A 20,044-nucleotide genomic window follows, 5' to 3' on the forward strand; every position below is an offset into this window, starting at 1 on the left:
TTTCATTCCGTAGTTCACATTATCTTTTATAGTAAACACGGTATGGAATAAATGAACGCAGTGATCTCAGATGGATAGTAAACAGATTGAAAGTTGTACACGAATGCATACTTGGCAGCATACTAAACCTCTCTTCTAAAATGAATTGGGAGTACTTAAACTAACCAAACTACTTTTATGTTTGCTGTCTTTGATTACTAAAATAATAAACCTGAAATAAGAAATTCTAAATTAAACTACTCACTTCCTCAGATTGTCTACCTTTCTGGTCACTTCTTAAACTAACCTATATGAAAGGTGTATACATGAGGACCAAGCAGAGATTGAATAACTGAGAAAAAATTGTATCAAACTGTAAGTATCCTATTTTAAATGAAACAAAAATTATAAGACTTTAATGAGAATCTCAAGATTTAATAACAATTGATGTGAAGTTCATAGAAAAATACATCAAATCAGAAATATTTATTAAATGTTTATAGTAAATTAACATCCATGTAAGAATCTGAGATAAAAAATAAACCTCCCAAAATACTATTTAGTCCAATCCATATGATGGGTTCATGGGTATTCAACAAAATATTCTAATTGTTGTGTTTCAAAATAATAAATATTTAAAAATAACATTGATTTAGAATCTTGATGAAGTTATCAAAGTTTTTTTTTTCCCTGAGTAGGTAACTCTTTCATTGAGAGCTATAGAAAGAGTAAGAATTAATTGGAAATAGAATGATAGAGAATTACATAAGGAGAGGGAATACGATATATTTGAAAGGTGTACAAAAATTATTAGTAAGAGTGAGAAAATACCCTATGTAGTTTTAGTATGTGCGTGTGTTTGTATGTATATAATAGAATATTATTCAGCTGTAGAAAATATAAAATACAGAGACATTACAACATGGATGCATCTCAGAAATGCTATTTTTTTATTTTTATAAACATTTGAAAAATGTTCAAAAGATGAAATACAAAAGGCGAGCAGAGAGATAAAAAAAAAAAGTCAAGTTCACTAGCCATAAGCAAAATTCAGTTAGAACCATGATCTCAGGGTTTTGGGCCTGCCAGCAGGCCCTGAGGTCACTGAGAGTGAGGCAAATGGTGGCCTTCGCCCGCAAGAACCTCCAGAGACAAGCTGGTGAGGAATGTCCACATTATTATGCACAGGTTACAGGTTTTAAAGGGTAAGGAAGGGAAGGGCAGGAGGGAGCCTTCCGGCAGACTCCATGCCCACCAAAGACGCTGTGATTGGTGTATGACACGTCTATCTCCCTATATCTTCTGCTGATGTCAGAGGTCATGTTCAGGTATACTCCCCGTGACCTCATAGCCATGTTGGAAGTCACACTCCACATGTAGGTCTGAAGGCTGTGTCTCAGGCCAAGGGGAGGGTCAGGCTTAAGCCACACACCCTAGACAGCAGGGTGATCGCCCACACCATGAGATTTCAGCTCATCTTATTTAGAATGGCTTTGTCCTATTTAGAAGAAAAAAAAAAAAAGGAGGGAAGGGGAGGCTGGTGTGGGTGTGGGCAAAATATACTCTTATTCACTGTTGGTAGGAATACAAACTAGCTTAGTCATTAGGGATAACAATATCGGAATTTCTCAGAGGTATGAAAATACACATTCACTCCTTGGTATTTATACCAAAGAAATAAAATCAATTTATGAGAGAGTTATTTATATATCCATGTTAGCTACAGCTCAATGCATGATGGCTAAGATATGGAATCTACCCAGATGCTAACCAATAGTTGAGTGAAGGAAGAAATTATATAAAAAAAGAAAATATTATTCATTATGAAACACTGCTCATTTACAAAAAGAATGGAATTCTGTCTTTTGCAACAAAACTTATGCAACTGGAAACAATTATATTTAGTGAAATAAGCCAGTCTCAGAGAGATGGATGTGTGTTTTCCAGGATTTGTATTTATTTATACTCAGAACATAATAAATACAATCTACATGATCAAGGTTGACATTCTCAGATTTGATTATCGTCTAAAGCTTTTGTCTATGCTCTTGAGGAACAATAGGTTTTCTTTTTCTTCTTGCTGTGTGTTGAATTTTTTACCATATAGAGTGTTAATCCTGTGTTCACAAAGTGAACTGAAAATCAAAATAATAAAGAAAGAAGGCAGGAGAGAGATGTTTAATGCCATTACACCCCTAAATATTTATTATAAAATTCATGAACTTTGTTTACTTTATATAAATAAGATAAATTAAAATAAAGTTTTCTGAAATTTTGAGAAACCTATGTTCTGTTTTCTATACTGGATGTACTAACAAGCATTTCCATCTATACATTTGAATTAACATTTTTCATCAACAGATTTTATGATAACAGTCCTCTTGAATAGATTTGGGTTGATATCTCATTCTAGTATTGAATTTCATTTCCCTGATGACTAGTGAAGTTGGGTAAATTTTTATATATATGGTAGTCATTTAAATGTTTTCCTTGGAACAATTTCTATTCAAGATCTATTACAACTGAAGTACAGTTATTTGGCTACTGATTTCAATGTATCCATTAGGTATTTTGAGTTTTTAGTAGTAATTTTCCCTTTGTGGTGGTCTTCTTTTCATTTTGCTAATTCTCTGTCAATTAGGAGCTTTTTAGTTTGTTGTATTCTGACGTATTCATTCTATTTTTGTTGGGTATTTTTTTATGTTGAATTGAATTTGCATATTGACATACAAAATGTACTGTCATACAAACATACATAAATCAATGGAACACAATAGAAAATCTAGAAACTCATTCATATGTGTTCGGTTAATAACTCCTTGATGAGGTTAGCAAAGCCTAGGGACATGGTAGATTCTTTATTCAGTGTTACTTGGGAATTTGGATAACCCTATGCAAAATAAAAAGAAAAATCTAATTTGGTTCATATTTAATGCCATACAGAAATATCGATTTAAGATGAATTATTTTAAACAGAATTTAAACCACAAAACTCTAAAAACTTAATGGGGGAGCTCTATAAAACTGCACTTGACAGAAATATATTTTTAAAGTTAATATCATTGGGCAATAAAAAATTCATCAATAGTATATCAAGAATACAAAAATAGGTATGAAACAGCTAGTGACAATTTTCTACAGCAAAATTTAAACTACTTGATACTTTCATACCAAGTGACAACACACGGTGAATTCACTTGACATGAACGTGTTGATTTCATTACTAGGTTCCATTGCTTTATAACATTTTTTGAAGCCCTCAAGCTATTAACTTTATCACTGAAACTTAATTTATATAATTTTAATGTTTTCTAGTTACTATGTGGGGACTTCTATATTATCAAATTGATCAGGTAACTAGATTGCAGAAAATTTGATTGTTTTCTCTTACTACGCTTGGGAAATTATTTTTCCACTTTTTCAACTGAATGAATATTTAATAATGGCCAATACATGTAAAACATTGTATGAGTTTGAGATAGAGCAAACAAAATAAAGTTTTTGCTAATGTGGTACCTATATTGTAACTTGGGTCAACATTATATAAACATTCGATATGATATAACTTATCATTTATGGTGATGAAATAACACACACAATGCAAAACACCTGAACAAGATGCCTGGTGTGGAAACAGGTGAGAAATGGAGATGGTGGTATAGGGTGTGGATAGGTTTTAACTGACAGAGAATCATTATCCGGGGTGAAGCAGAGAGGGCAGATTCCAACAAATAATAGAGGACAGGCAAATGTCAAAGTGATGCTGGAGACCCTTGGACAGAGTGAAGCAGTGGTGTTGCAGTGAGCAGATATTCCAATAGCAGTTGGTGAGTAGTGATTCAAGCTCCACCAGCAGCCAGAGCTCCAGTGACAGTCAAATGGGTTAGGGAGTTCACTGGTGATCAGAAAATGAAGAAAGGCAAAGTTGATTTGTTTAATCCACCCACAAGCAGACACAGAAGTAGGCTCAAAGGGGCACAGCACGAATAGGGTGAATCACTCGGCCCAAATCCCCACCCACATAGGCAGAACCCTCAGAGCGTGAACCACATTCAGACTCTGGGTTGATTTAAGGTGACAGTTCCCCATTTCTGGGTATTGGGACATTTGGCAAGCTGGGTGTGACTTCTCCCATTACCTCTCCCCTTCCCTCAGAAACAAGAGGGAGAAATAGAAAATTTGGAAACAATAATTTCACTGACTTTTCCCTAACCTTTGATCCTTTACACCCTTACCAAACATGTAATCATCATCAAAATTAAATATTTATATATATGCATATATATTTAGGCACTTTGATGAGATTATTCTTTGACATACATTCTGCTAAGAAGTGTGTTATTTAATTGTCCAATATTTTAGATTTTAAGTACTCTATTTGTTGCTTTCTGGATTATGTTGTGATCTTAGAGCACTCAACATTATTTTTATTCTTTTTTTCAAATGTTTTATTTCTCTGCAAAGCATGGCCTGTGTCATGAATGTAATTGCGAAGTATATGCATTGTATATTCTGTAGTTCTTGGATGAATTATTTTATAAATGTCTTTTAGATTCCATTAATTACAGCACTGTTTAGTTCAGTCACATTCTTATTGATTTCCTGCTTGTTACAGTAGTCAATTACTGGAAGAAGGATAGTCAAGTCTCTAGTGTTAATAGTGGATTTACCTATTCATGATTGCATTTCTATCAGTTTTTGTTTCACACAATTTGATGCTCGATTGTTAGGAGCAACATATTTAAGATCATTATTTCCTCTTGGAGAAGAGTTGCTTTGATTATTGTGCATTTTACCTCCTTATCCGTAATAACTGTCATGTCTCTGAATTCTGCTTTTCTGAAATTAATGAAGCAATTCACAATTTCTCCTGATTAGTTTTTACATGATTTATGTTCCTCCATTCCTTTACTTCTCGGCTGGATGTATCTTTCTCAGGAAAGGCATTTGTCTGTAGATAGCACACAGCTGAGTTCTGTTTCTTTGATCCACTCTGACAGAATCTATGTTTTCATTGCTATACTTAGAAGTTTGAAGTTCAAATGTATTAGTGAGATAGTTAGATTAACATAGATTAAAACTGTTTCTTTTTCCATCCATTACTCTTGTTGTATTTCTACTTTGTCCACCATTTTCTTTTTTGCCTTTTGTGGCTTTAACTGCATATTTCTTATGATTTTTGCTTGGTAGTTATTAACAGCCCACCAATAACATAGTTTTTAAATAGAAGATTTATTTATTTTGAACATCAGGATCAAAAGTTACTGGCTTACTTCCAGATGGCTGTAAGACCCAGAATTAAATCAGGCAAAGCCAGGGGCCATGAGCCAGGGACTAGGGGTCTTATCTATGTTTCCCATAGGGGTACAGTTGTCCAAGCACTTGGGACATTCTCTGCCGCTTCCCCAGGCATTGTCAGGGAGCTGGAATAGCGGTAGAACTACTGGGAATAAAACATTTACCACAGGAGATATTCATGTCATAAGGCCGCTTTACCCACTATGGAACGAAACTTGCCTCACACTTTGTTCTTAAAAACAAACAGAAGTATTTATTTGAAAGGAAATCTTACAGAGAAAGAAGGAAAAAGGGAGAAAGTTATTTCATACATTGGTTAAAATATCCATACTGGTCACAGCATACATACTTGGTCAGGCCAAAGATAGGAACCTGAAGCTTCAGGTGGGTCTCCGCAATTGGTGACAGTGGCGCAAGTATTGAGGTATTTCTGCTTCTTTACCAAGCACATTAGCAAGGAGCTGGGTTGGAAGTAGAGCAGCTGAGACTTAAACTGACGCTCAGATGGGATCTTGTCATTGCTAGCAACATCTTAATTCAATGGACCACAATTAAATCTCTTACATGATCTAATTAATGTGATTATCATCTTTTATAATACACTGACTTAGATGGCTGAACATGCTCTGTCACATCTGCGTAAATACGAGAATTTAAATCCTTAGCTGATATCTTGCCCTTCAGTTTTGTAAGGGAGATTAGCTCTTTCATTTGGCAATACTATGACACTTCTGTGTGATTCTATCAATTTATTAGTCTTCCTGCTTACTTCAAATATGGGTAACCAGTCTCAGAGAGGGTATCTGTTGATTCTATTGCCACTTCCTAGGCATAATTTCACTTGACTACACTTATATACCATAAATCATTCATTTAAAAATAATTGCTTTTAAGAAAATTTAATTTACCTCAGTGCTAGATTTGTGAGCATGAGAAATAAATCATAATTACAAATAGCAGGAGTAAATTATTAATAGAATCACAAGAAATGTGACAGCACGCCAAGACCATGTCACACACTGGCAGAGGCATTTAAAAGATGAGAACCCATGCTGAGGAAATTGAGGAGTATGACTATAGTTACAGAGGACAAATATACTATATGCATTTCCTTTTTTATTACAAATACTCCACTCAAACTCTTGCCAGAAAAGGTTTATCATACATTATCTGATTCTCAAAAATCAATTTTTAATCCCTTAGCCTCAGAATCACTCTGGTGAGCAGAGCTTAGCTTTTCTTTGATTCAATTACAGTCTGACTGTACTTTATAAGACAACATTTCTTCAACTTCTGGCTGATCTATATGAGTTGGGTAGAAGAGTAAGTAACATCAGAACGGGGCTTATACAGTTTTAAATCTTAAAAAAGTTGACAAGTGAAAATAGACACGGAGGGGAAAATGCATGTTCAGTAGCATTAAACGACTGTGAGGTTTAAGAAACTATGACTAGAGAATATAATTTCTGAATATACATTTTGAATTGGACACAATGTCCAACATATAACTATGATCATATAATCATTCACAGAAATGTAATGGATTAAAACAAAAAAAAACCTAAATGTTGAAAGCCAATGCAATTGATCTTACATTTGTAACTGAAAGTCTTTAAGGATACGCTCAGGAAAAGGGAAAGCATGTTTGATAATCATTCAAGGCTAAAATTTTTGATGGAAGTAACAGTACCCTAGTGTTTCTTAGGTAATAGATGGAACAATAGGGAAAGGAAATAAAGAGTAGTATCTTGTGTCTTAAAACCCAAAAACATATTGTGTCATACACAATATGACCAAATGTATATATATACATTTTAGAATATACATATATATGTTCTTTTTTTTTAAGATTTATTTTTATTATTTTTTTTATTGGAAAGGCGGATATACAGAGAGGAGAGACAGAGAGGAAGATCTTCCGTCTGATGATTCATTCCCCAAGTGAGCACAACGGTCAATGCTATGCCGATCCGAAGCCAGGGGCCTCTTCCGGGTCTCCCACATGGGTGCAGGTTCCCAAAGCTTTGGGCTGTCCTCGACTGCTTTCCCAGGCCACAGGCAGGGAGCTGGAAGGGAAGCGGGGCTGCCGGGATTAGAACCGGCGCCCATATGGGATCCCAGGAGTGCAAGGCGAGGACCTTAACCACTGCGCCACAGTGCAGGGCCCTATATATATATATATATATTCTAAAAATGTATTCCAAGCTGCTCAAAGCAGTAGAAATTGTATAAAGAAAAGGTTAAGAATATGTTTGAAATAGTTTACTATGAAAGTGTCTTAAGAAGAAAAGATGGGGATAGATACAAGATGGTGCAAGATGGCGGACCACGGAAGGCTGGTATAGATGACTGTGAAGAAAGTTTAGGGACAGGATCCAGATGAACGTGAAGCTGGGAGAAGAGAAATGTTACACAAGATGTCTGAACCTCACTAGAATTCATCGAGGGAGTCAAGTGCCTTGAAGGCGAAGAAGAGCTATGGTGAATGCACAGGATTGCAGCCTGCAGCCGACAACGCAGGATGCGAATGCCAATTGCAAACAGGGTAACGGACAACGCCAAGTGAATCACAGACCCGCACAGGGTGATAACCAGCGGGGACCTCTGTCACCCCCAGGGAAATGGAGGGAGGCAGAGGAGCCCAGAGTGTGGAACATTTGTGAAGGAGAGTGATTAACCTACTAGTGCCTCTAGGGTGTTTCCTGGAGACAGGGAGGTGCTGTTGGGGAGGGAGCTGCTGGAGAGTCGACCTTCTTGCTAGATCCACTCACACCTGACAAATGTGAACCATGAGGTCCCAGGAAAGAGACCAGGAGACCCCGAGTGGGAGAAGTGGGATCCCTGGGGAACAGAGTGTGACACAGAGGCTGGGTGACGGGGAAGCACAATTGTCGCTGGAGTAGCAAACAGGCTTAACCCGCCAAACTCCATGACTTAATAGAACCACATCAGTGGTGAGCACCATAACTCCAGTGTATCTAATGACATTATCTCCTGCCTAAATGACTTCATTTGAATGTATTGCCTGTATCTGTACATCCCTGTAGCTGCGCTAGTTATTAGATCATAGTAAGCAAAATCTGGGCCTAAATTACCCAACTAATTTGCCATATCTGCTCTGTTGTTGACATTCTGAACAGCAATTTATCTCTACACTTCGAAATTCTATTCAGATATGTCAGTAACATCTTCATATTCAGTATTATGTATTTTTGTTTCATGTTTCCTTAATGGCGCAGTGGAACGTTAGCTTGTTCTTTTGTTTTTTTTTTCCTGAGGCTACATTTTTTTGGAGTTACTGGTATTCCAGTGTCAGCTTTGTTAGATCAACTGTGGCACATTGTGGTACACTGTGTATTTTTCTGAATTTTATCTATTCTACTGAATTCTGTTATCATCATAGTCAAACATCAGTTGAAGTTGGAAATTTTCATCTGGAGCTACATTAGTGCCTGTGAATTTGGCTCAACTTATTTAGGTCTCTCAATGCAGTCTTTATTTTTGAGTGTTGTGGTATCACAATTTTCAATGATTTATTTGCAGTATTTTAGTAGCTCACTATTTTACATCACTCATTTTATATTCTTCAAGTAAGCTGACTTTCTTTCATTACTTTAGCTGTGACATCTGATAATTTAAAAAATTTTATTTAATTTATTATTTTAAGATACAATTCCATAGGCTCCAAGATTATTGTTCTCTTCTCTCCAAATCCCCTACCCCACACTCATTTCCCATATATCACTACAATAGGACAATCCTTCATAAACACATCATTCTGCTATTTAAGTGTATCCTGACCTTATAGTATGGTCAATGGCAGAGTTCAGCATCCTATTGTGAAGACATATTGAATGTCTTGACAAATCATTTGGAGTTCATCTTTAATTTAGAAATAGAGATGCATAGCACATTGTATTTTTACTTAATGGAGCAAATGAAAAATTCAGTGGAAAGCCTAAATAATAGAATGAGTGAGGGAGAAGAAAGAATATCACAATTGAAGGGTATTTCTTGTCACAATGGAGAAATAATCAAAAAGCTGGAACATAACTGAGTCAAGCAAAAAAAAAAAAAAAAAGAAGCATTTAGGGATAAGGAGATATTACTATTAAAAGGCCAAAATAAGAGTTATGGGAGTTTCAAGGGGCAGAAAGACAAGCTAGGTTTAAAGATGTAGCCAATTAAATAATAAACAAAAACTTCCCTAATATCAAGATAGAACTGGGAAACAACATACAAGAGGGGCACAGAACTAACAATGGGGTAGACCAAAAGCTATCTTCATCACAACACATGATAATCAAGCTTTCTTCAGTTGAGCATAAGAAAAAGTTTCTTAAATATATGCATGAAAAAAATTAACATACAGATGAACCCCAATTGGACTTACAGTTGTCCTCTCAGAAGAAACTCTACAGAACTCTGGTAATTTAAAAAGTATGTGTTTTTCATGGATCATTGTATCAGCCCTAAAAAAATACACTGAGTCATAAAGGGGCTGGTATGTTTCCACTTTCAATCAACTTCTGCAGGAACATAATCCAGTTCTTGTTGTTTTCCTAGGTCTTTTTCTTTCTTTAGTGTCTCTCACCATCCTCTCCAGTTCCTCCAAACTTTTTATTTGAATGCTATAGGATCACCATATTAACTGCATTCACATTTGCTGGTCACATGATGACCTACTCTGTCAAAATGATGTGACATAAATGAAGCCAATAATGTAATATTTTTTCCTACCTTATAGTTTCTGGGAAAATCTGTATATAATGTCTAGCTATAGGGAATGAGATAAATAAGTCATCAGTGTGAAGGTTTATATTATCAGACAGGAAACAGGTTGTATTTTTTGCCTCATTGTAGATATCAGAGAATACAATGACCCCTGCTGTACTTTTTAAAATATTCGATTATAGTCGGGTTTTCTCTTTTTATGTAAGATATTGATAGGTAATACTCTAAGTTGTATCCCCTTTTTAGAAAAAAGGGCAACAATAATATTGAGTAACGGAGTGGAGGAATTTTTTTTTTCCCAATCCTCATATTAGGTCTTGGACTTTTGTTAAGATTCTTCCCCTGGACTGTGACATTCGTAAGTGTTTCTTAGTCCTTCTGCCTATGGTGTAGTCATGGATGGAGTTGGAGATTTCATCTCTCCAACATGAAAGCTAGATAGAGTTAAGGATGAATGCAACTCTTTCTCCATATTGTACACATCCTGGTTAAATCTCAGTTGTTGAAGATCTGTTATTATATTTTGTTTAGCATCAACTCTTGATATCTGATAGAGTTTCAGTTCCAAATGGCTACTTTCCCTATCTACATTCAATATGTACATGGGTGTTTTTCTCTGTCTGCACTGTACAAATACGATAGGACAACTGGAGGTAACACACCTGGAGAATGAGATTTTATACGCTTACATTCCCCTGTGAACTCTTACATGTAAAGTTTGTGCCCTGTGAAATTCCAATCACTTTACTCGTTTAAAGACTATTAGGCTAATACTCATGCCAGTAGCAGTGTCTTACTCCTAGGTTTCCATTCAGATAAAACCTCGTTTTGTGTATCTGCATGTCTCACTCTTCAGTATTTTTTACCTAAGTGTGTCCTGTAATAACAATTCTCATGGATCTAAAAAGAACTATTGATTTTCAATTGTTCAGCCTTTTTTGTAATCATGGGAGTCATCATTTCTAAGTTTCTCATATGGTTTCACAGAAATTGGAAGTCTCCTAAATATGTGTTTAAATAGATATTCTGCATGTAATTTGCATACACGTAAGGAAAAGCAATATATGTCAAGACAAGTGTTTTGACCGCTGTTTAATACTTCACTCAGTGAAGGATTTTTGACGTTTCATCATTGTCTATCCCTTTTACAAAATTGTTAAATTATTTTCTAAAAATAAATGTTCAAATGCTGCACTCTTTATTAACATTAAATATACACTCTTTAAACGCTTTGTCCAGAAGAAACAATTATTTAAAAATTTGACTTAATTTCAAAGTGGTGGATTGTATCCTTGATTGTGTAAAGCCCTGTAGCAAACTAAAGAAGTGTCAGGTGTTGTTCTTCTCGATTACTTCCTGTAAGCAAGCCGTCTGAGGAACTTGCAGTTAAGGCATAATACATCTGTGTTCCAGTCTCTCTCTTTTTAATATTCATTCATTTATTTGAAATGCATAGTTCTATAGACAGAGGGAGAGACAGAAAGGAAGTAAGAGAAAGATCTTTCATCTGTTCATTCTCTCCTTAATAGTACACACATGTCATGGATAAGCCAGGATCCAGGAATTTCATCTGGGTCTCCCACATGTGTGAAAGTGCCAAAGCAATAGGGCCATCTTCCACTGTTTTTCTCAGGTCCTTGGCATGGGTTGGATTGGAAGTGAAACAGCCAGGACAACCAGTACCTTTAAGCACTATGCCACAACTCTGGACTCCTTTTCTAACAATTCCAGTAAGGTTGGTACATGGATTCAATTTATTGGCTTAGAAGATACAATAAATAAAGTCCCTGCATTGACAGCTATTGGATTGAGAGAATTGGATAATTTCCAACTGGTATGACAGGAAAAAATTGAGTCAGACTCAATTTCTTTTTAAAAAATGCAGTACATATATACATGTCTATATATACATACACAAGTATAGACACACACACACTCATATATATATATATGTATTGCATTTAGAGAAAAAATTAAATGTCTGTATTGGCTTAAAAGGCAGAATGACAGAAAAGGGGAAAAAAAAGTGAGAAAGAAAATTTGGCACACCCTGGTTGACTCCCTAGAAATACCCAACCCAGATATGGCTGGGACAGACAAACCAAAACCAACAACTATAAAGGACATTCTGGTCCCTTACATAGATTTCAGAAACTCATATATTTGGGCATCATTTGCTGCCTTCCCAGACACAGCACGAAGAAGCTGAAATTAGAAATAAGTAGCATAAATCACCCCTTTGATGGTCTGTGATCATCTGAAGCAGCATTTAAACCACTGGGCCTTAACTTAGCACTGCAATACCCACACCTTAAATATTTTAATTAAATTTTTGTGTGCTTCTATGCAAAAGTTAGTGTCATACCATTATTTTACTCTTCTTTTTAAGGTTTTTTTTTTTCTCCATGGTTATTATTTTAGTTTTCCACACAGAGTTTACCATCTCTAAATTTGGATTTCCAAAGTATAATATTAAAGCCGTATTGCTACTTTTATGTAGATTGTTTAAAATTTACTAGTGCAGAGACATTTTGTAAATTTATGATATTTAATCTTTCTAAGAACAAGCAATGGTTTTCTAATTTTTTTCCAATCTATTTTTAGTTACTCAGACTTATTTTTAAATGGGTTTCTTGTACATTATTACATTTTGATAGTTTTCTCTGTATTTTACCTCGCTACTACTGCAAATAAGTTTTTCCTTATATTGAATTTTACAAATTTATGCTATTGTTACCTATGAGATCTACTGACTACTACGTGATAATTTTATATTGCAAAGCTAAACTTTTAATTAGAGCAATCTATCTATTAATTTCTTCTGTGTAGCAGTTAGAATATTAGATCTGTTCTCCTTTTCAACTTTGCTTTTTTTTTTCATCTGTAATTGATTTCTTATCTTGTCTAAACATGTTGGCTAATAATAGAAGATACTGCTAAATAATGCAGGTTTTTATGGGCACACTTGTCTTGTTCCTTAGATTTGAATAATCCTGATTTTCTTCATTAAGTTGGAAGCATATATTTCCATGCTAATGAAGTATTCATTTTTCCTATTTAATTAAGGGTGTGTTTAAGAGTCGATTGAAAATTCCTCACAAAAGACATAATATGATGTTATTTCTGATGATCTAAGTAGAAGTTATGATTAATATATTCTTCAATGTTTTCAAACTGTCTTGCATTACTGGGATAAACCAAATTGCAAAGACAGTATAATTTTTAAAATGTTGCCATATTGTTAGTGTTTTGCTTAGAATTTTATGTTAATGTTCAGAAAAAGATATTGGTGTGTAATTTCCATTTTCAATCAATTTTCGCATTTTTAGCTATCAAAGGAAGGTTTTGCTTCAAAAATTAATTATAGGCAATTCATTGTTATGCTTTGAAGTATAAGTAGCATTGAGATAAACAGCTATTTAAGCTATGATAGAATTTATGATATCATATGGGCTGAGTACTTTTTTGTCAAAGATTTAATTTTAATATTTCCCTATTTATGGAAACATGTCTCTTTCAATATTTCACCATTTAATTTGAGAAATAATATTTTCCTTGAGAATAGATTTAGATTTCCTAGAAAATAGATTTTGTGTGTATTTAATTCCTGTATGTTAGAGTTACTTCCTTCATGCCATTTTAGGTTTGCTATATTTACTCTCTCTCTCTTAGTCTTATGTAAGCTATTGGATTTTTTACAAATCGGTTTCTACTCTACGCAATTTTTTTTAAAATATATCAACATAATTTACATGTAAGAATCTCATATATTTCATTTGATTTTGCTGCTTTATGCCATTCTGAAAAATACATCCTTTATTCTATTTATTTTTACAGTTTTAAATAAATGCATCAGTTTACTGTTAAGCATATTCTGAATATTGGTTAGCTTTCTCCTTGGTTCACATTCTCATTGTCATTTCTTTTGAGGTAGCTTCAGTCTTAGTTTGTCTTTCCACTTTGACTTAAAGGGACAATATGAAGAAATATTAATTCTAAGAAAATTTAAATTGTTTTCAAAATAATCAAGGAATATTTTAAGAGTGTTTTTCATTTTCACATTTATTAAAATTAAGTCCACATATTTGATGAATAAATCTGATTCATGGGCAGTGGATTAGAATGCACACTTTATTTTCTGTATACTGAAAATACTAGAGTTAGCACAAACTTTAAAACAATCTTTAAATTTACATTAAGATTTTATAAAAAAAATCATTGATATTTTGCTTTGGTCTGTTAGGGACTTGAGGAATACAAATATATTATTATTGTTATCTATCGCTTTATCCTTGCATATACTATAGATGTGTTTTATGAATGCTAAACATATTTTATTTATTGTATAGCTATTCATAATATATTACTGTCATTTTACATCACCCTTCTGGAATGATTGTGTGACTTGAATTCTTATTTGATGATTATTACAGTTATTACATCTTACATTATATTATTTGTGACCCTGAATTTATTTTTATGACAACTTTTTGAAATATTTATGAAAAACTAAGCAAAATATAAGTTTATTTTGGTACAAAAATTGGAATTATTTGCAGAGTGTTTCTCATAATTTACATTTTCCATGACCTTTTAGAAAAATCCTTGTATCTGTGCTTCATTTTGGTATAATTTTGCTCACATTTCTGTTTCCAATGCATTACATTGTGTTTGATGTATCATACTTTAGTGTAAAGTTGCAATCGCAATTATGATTCATTCTAAATTTCATATTTTATTAATCTTCTATATGTTTACAAATATGATAAATGCTTAAAGATGTGTATCTATACCTATACAGGTATGTATACATTATCTCTCTGTCTATCTATATGTACGTATCCTGAATCCTTAAGTTTCTGAAGAGTTGATTTTGTGTCTGCATTATTTTATGTTCTGCCAATGATTTTATAAATATTCATGGTTAAATCCCTTGAACCCTAAAACTTCTACCTAGTGTGTGGGAGATCACCCCTGAGTCTCTGCCTGCAACTTGGTAGACATAGCTCACAGCTTACCAGTCCGTGGCCTGAGGCACAGCTTCCAGCCCTGCATGCAGAATGCAACCTCTGACATGACTGGAGGGTCTTGGGGAACAGACTGGTCTTCTAGGCAACTGCAGTGTCATTATTAGGTGGGGCTACTGACAGGAGATGCCCTCTAGCCCGCCTCTTCCTTAACCTTTTTAAGCTTTTAATTTGTACGCAATAAATCCAAGAGATCCCCTACCAAATCCTCCCAGCGGTTCTTGCTGGTGGAAGAACACCCACCATCGCCTTTGAGCCTGCTGGTAGATTTCCCTGAGACTAGTGTATAAGGATATTTTAGTCAGTAGGGAAAAATTGTTACAAATTTAACCTGCAATAAAGTTTGCTGTGGACTGTATTTTATGGTGAGGTTTCTTAAGTATCACCTGTGCATTATCATAATTTCTTAGTATGCTAAGCTATTTCAAGACATTCCTAACTCCTTTTATAAACTCACTTCCAGTTAAATTTATTGTCATTGTGACACTTCCTCAAATTGACATTACTGTCAATTTGACTAGAAGACCTACAGATATTTTTTCCATTTTTTTTTACCCTAAAAGTTTTGTGGGTTTACAACCAACCTGTGTATGAGTTTTTATTCTGCATCCACAATTTAATTTGTGTTCTACGACAGCAATAATACTGCTTTTCACAGGCATTTCTGCCCTGACAAGACTGCAGCTTTTGTCCTCCCACTCCACTCTTTTTATGTGAATACCTACAACTTTCCTGTAAATAAATACTTCTTGATTTATTATTTGACTTGAGTGGATTTCTGCCCTGATTTTTTTCTTTTCTTTTTTGATTTCATACTTATTTCCAGGGGGAGGGAATTAATAAATCTTTTCATGCTATTACAAACACAATTCCTACTCATCACTGTATTTTTTGACATAATTTTACAAAATGCTGCAAGGGTATTATGTGTTCAAATTGTTAGTCCAGAAATTGAAACTATAGGGAGAATAATAAAAACACCATTGCAACACAGGAAATCAGTATCAACCGTTCCCCAAATGGAAACAGCCTGAATGCAAAACTCATCTAATTTATGAGTTCTTACTACATTGTATTTCACTCTGCGACATTCACTTGCCCAGCATAATAATTTATATTTGTACTTTCAACGCAAAGTTTCTACCTTTAAATCTCTAGGTGCCTTATGGAACAATCTGGATAAACCTGAATTTTCTTAAGCTGAATTATGAGCAATGTGAAAGTGTCAGTTATAATTCACCAAATAGTGAGGTCAGGCATTTCACATTATTTGTTCATTCCACAATGACTTTTGCAAGTTGACTAGTTTGAATCAAGTTTAGTACATGTCTAAAGGTAACAAAGTTTCACCTTGAATTTGCTGCTACATTTTCATTTATTTTTATTTTATTTTTTGAAGATTTGTTTATTTTTATTGCAGTCAGATATACAAAGAGGAGGACAGATATAGAGGAAGATCATCCGTCCGATGATTCACTCCCCAAGTGACTGCAACTGCTGGAACTGCACTGATCCAAAGCCAGGAGCCAGGAACTTCCTCCAGGTCTCCCACACGGGTGCAGGGTCCCAAGGCTTTGGGCCATTCTTGACTGCTTTCCCAGGCCACAAGCAGGGAGCTGGAAGGGAAGTGGGGCTGCCAGGATTAGAACCGGCAACCGTATGTGATCCCGGGCGCGTTCAAGGTGAGGACTTCAGCCGCTATGCCACTATGCCAGACCCGCTGCTGCATTTTAAAATTTAAACCAAATGCGGCTAATAAAAGCTTGCAAATATACATACTTGTGATTTCAATAGATTTCAATGACATTTGCTTGCAGTTAGAGTTATAATGCAACATGACTTCAATGAATGAAGTTTATATCACATAGAACATGAGCACTTATTTTTTAAAATATTTATTTCTTTTTATTGGAAAGGCAGATTTACAGAGTGGAGGAAATACAGAGAGAAAGAGCCTCTCTTTACTGGTTCGCTCCCAAACTGTTTGCAATGGTCAGAGCTAAGCCCATCCAAAACCAGGAGCCAGGAGCCTTTTCCGGGTCTCCTATGTTGGTGTAGCATCCCAAGGCCTGGCCGTTCTCTACTGCTTTCCTAAGCTACAAGCAGGGATCTGGATAGGAAATGGAGCACCTGGGATGCTTGCAAGGCAAAGATTTTGCCTCTGATCCATCTCACTGGGCCCCAGTACTTGTTTCTTTATAATGTAAGGCTAGTAGATTGCCACAAAGCTGTTTAATGTGTTAATTAGATTTTAGGTTTCATTTCTGTGAATATATGTTATAGTCTAGTGTATAATTATCAGTTCCTTCAACCCTTTTCCAATTGCAAACAAAAGTTCGTTATAATTATGTGTAATTGCTAGTAATTAATAAATTGAATTGTATTTAGAATATAGTTATTAATTTTCTTCTAAAATTCACAATTATTTTTTAGTTTAAAAAATTACTTGTATTGAATTAAGGCACAGAGTGACAGAGCGATAAAGATGTAGTGAAACAGACAAACAGGGTCTTCCACCCTCCTCAAATTATTGCAATGATTATAGCCAAGCCACGTTGAAACCAGGAGCACGGGTACTCAATCCAGGTCTCCAGATAGACCACAAAGACTCATCCGCATGCACCATCACCTGCTGCCTCCCAGCATGAATGTTAGCATTATCACCAAGCTAGAACTGGGTCAGTTTGGACTCACATTCATGCCTTTATGCAAAACGCATCAAGTTGGGTGAAATATCCACTCTGTGATTTGTTAGCTTTAAGTGCCTTTAAAACATGATTTTTTAGGGCCCAGCACAGTGGCCTAGCGGTTAAGTCCTCTCCTTGAACGTGCCCGGGATCCCGTATGGATGCCGGGTCTAATCCCGGCAGCTCCACTTCCCTTCCAACTCCCTGATTGTGGCCTGGGAAAGCAGTCAAGGATGGTCCAAAGCCTTGGGACCCTGCACCCGCGTTGGAGACCCGGAAGAATTTCTTGGCTGCTGGCTTCAGATTGGCTCAGCACCGGCCGTTGCGGTCACTTGGGGATTGAATCATTGGATGGAAGATCTTCCTCTCTGTCTCTCCTCCTCTCTGTATATCTGACTTTGTAATAAAAATAAATAAATCTTTAAAATTAATTTAAAAAGTCTTATTTATATTTATTGGCCGATTTTACAAAGATGCACAAAGATGTTTCACCCATTGATTCAGCCTCCAAATGGCTGCAACAGCTTCTTCCAGATCTCCCACTTGGGTGTAGAGTCACAAGGCTTTTGAGCTGTCTTCTGCTCGTTTCCCAAGCCACAAAGCAGGGTGTTGAATGGGGATTGAAACAGCTGGAACACAAACTGGTGCCTATGTGGGAACCCTGTGTTTGCAAGGGGGAAGGTTAGCCAATTGAATTACCAGATGGCTAAAATCAGATGGCTTTGTAAAAAATGATGATGGCTTTGCGGTGTGTTTGGCCGTTATGTTTTTCCCCCCTTAAGTTCCGTTGTTACTAGTATAAGGTCATTTCTAATATTAACATTTATTGATTAGTCTGTACGAATGTTTTTGTTCCTTTCTACTCTCAATCTATGTTCAAAAATAAGGTAGCAACCTCCAAGATTGACGTAGCATTATATCATGTCTCTGTTGCTGCTATTTGATGATGCCATATGCTCTCAGAGTCTTCCTGTAACATTAAATAAAGCGCGTTGGTGATATCTCAGGGGAATTCTCATGCAAATCTACAAAATGCTCAAGAAAACCCAAGTGTTTAAAGATTTAAAACCTATAAAACTAGAAATATATTTGTTACTGATTTGCTATAAGGAATTAGAATGCAAAATCTCAACCTTACATTTTAGATATTTGTTATATAATCCATTGAAGGTCATTGCCAACAAAATTCATAAATGTCTTACATAAAAGCTCAAAATATATGATAATACCCAAACAGATACTACAGCATGGAAATCTATATATTGGACATAATTATAAATTTTAAATGTGTAAGATTGCTTTCTTTCCATAGTTAATATGTATTTGTGTCTTTAAAATATATCACAAATATTTAATATCTGTGTTATTGCTCAGATAATTCTTTTAACATTTGTTTTTGTTTTTATCCATTTATTTACTTACATCTCATTTCAAACACACACACACAAACATACACACACACACACACACAGATCTTCCATTTATTGTTTAACTACAGTAATACCTGTTGCAGCTTAAGGCAGCAGTTCACAGCCCTGAACCCCATCTACATCTCCCTTGCGGGGGGGCAGGGACTTAGTATTGGGGCCATGATTTGGTGCCTCCCAGGATGCACATCCTCAGGATGCTTGACTGGACTCAGGGTAAGCAGAGCTTGGATCACTCACTTCAATATGGGATGTGCACTTCTCAAATGGTGACAATGGCTGCAAGAAACACATGCAGCCTAGATAATTCTGAAGAAGGTAGGCTTCATATCAAATGACGGCTTTGATAATGCTATGCAAATATAGATAGGAAACCATCCAAACAATTTTCTGCATTACAAGGTAAATGAGTGAATTAGTCAACCTGACATTTCTTTGCCTGTGGGATGAAGGGCATTTTTATGAAAGAATTCTTGCTACCAAAAGATTAAGTCTGGCAGTCAATTTAAAGAGCAAAAAATCTGAGTAAGATATAAGCTGTATTGCTAGAGGAGATGAAAGAGTGAGAATGCGAGAGCCTCTCAGGCATTGTCTGCATAACAACATAAAGTACTTCTCTAAATCTATGAGGGTAGTAGCACAGACATGAAAAGCTGCAATGGGGCAAAGGTTTGAGTGAAACTGATGTCTGATGGGAGACAAGTGGCTTCAGAAATGCAAAAATATACTGCATATATACTCATGTCTGATAAATTTCACTGCCCAGCAGTAGAGAGTGTGACTTGCTGACAGCCTCCAACTATTAGTTTCTTGATTTCTACCATAGTGATTACTGAGCAAACTTGTGGTGCAAAGGTCAGGCCATGCCATTACTGTCCAACTGCCCTCCTCA

The 20,044-nt window shown here is 35.4% G+C and overlaps 1 pseudogene; it reads left to right on the forward strand.

Moving 5' to 3' along the window:
* Window positions 1-1,041: 1,041 nt before the first annotated feature.
* LOC121169109 overlaps window positions 1,042-20,044 on the forward strand; it is a 29,492-nt pseudogene continuing 10,489 nt past the window's right edge.

This window comes from Ochotona curzoniae, unplaced genomic scaffold (genome assembly GCF_017591425.1).
Source record: "Ochotona curzoniae isolate NIBS_2020 unplaced genomic scaffold, NIBS_Ocur_1.0 scaffold_1852, whole genome shotgun sequence".
NCBI lineage: Eukaryota > Metazoa > Chordata > Mammalia > Lagomorpha > Ochotonidae > Ochotona > Ochotona curzoniae.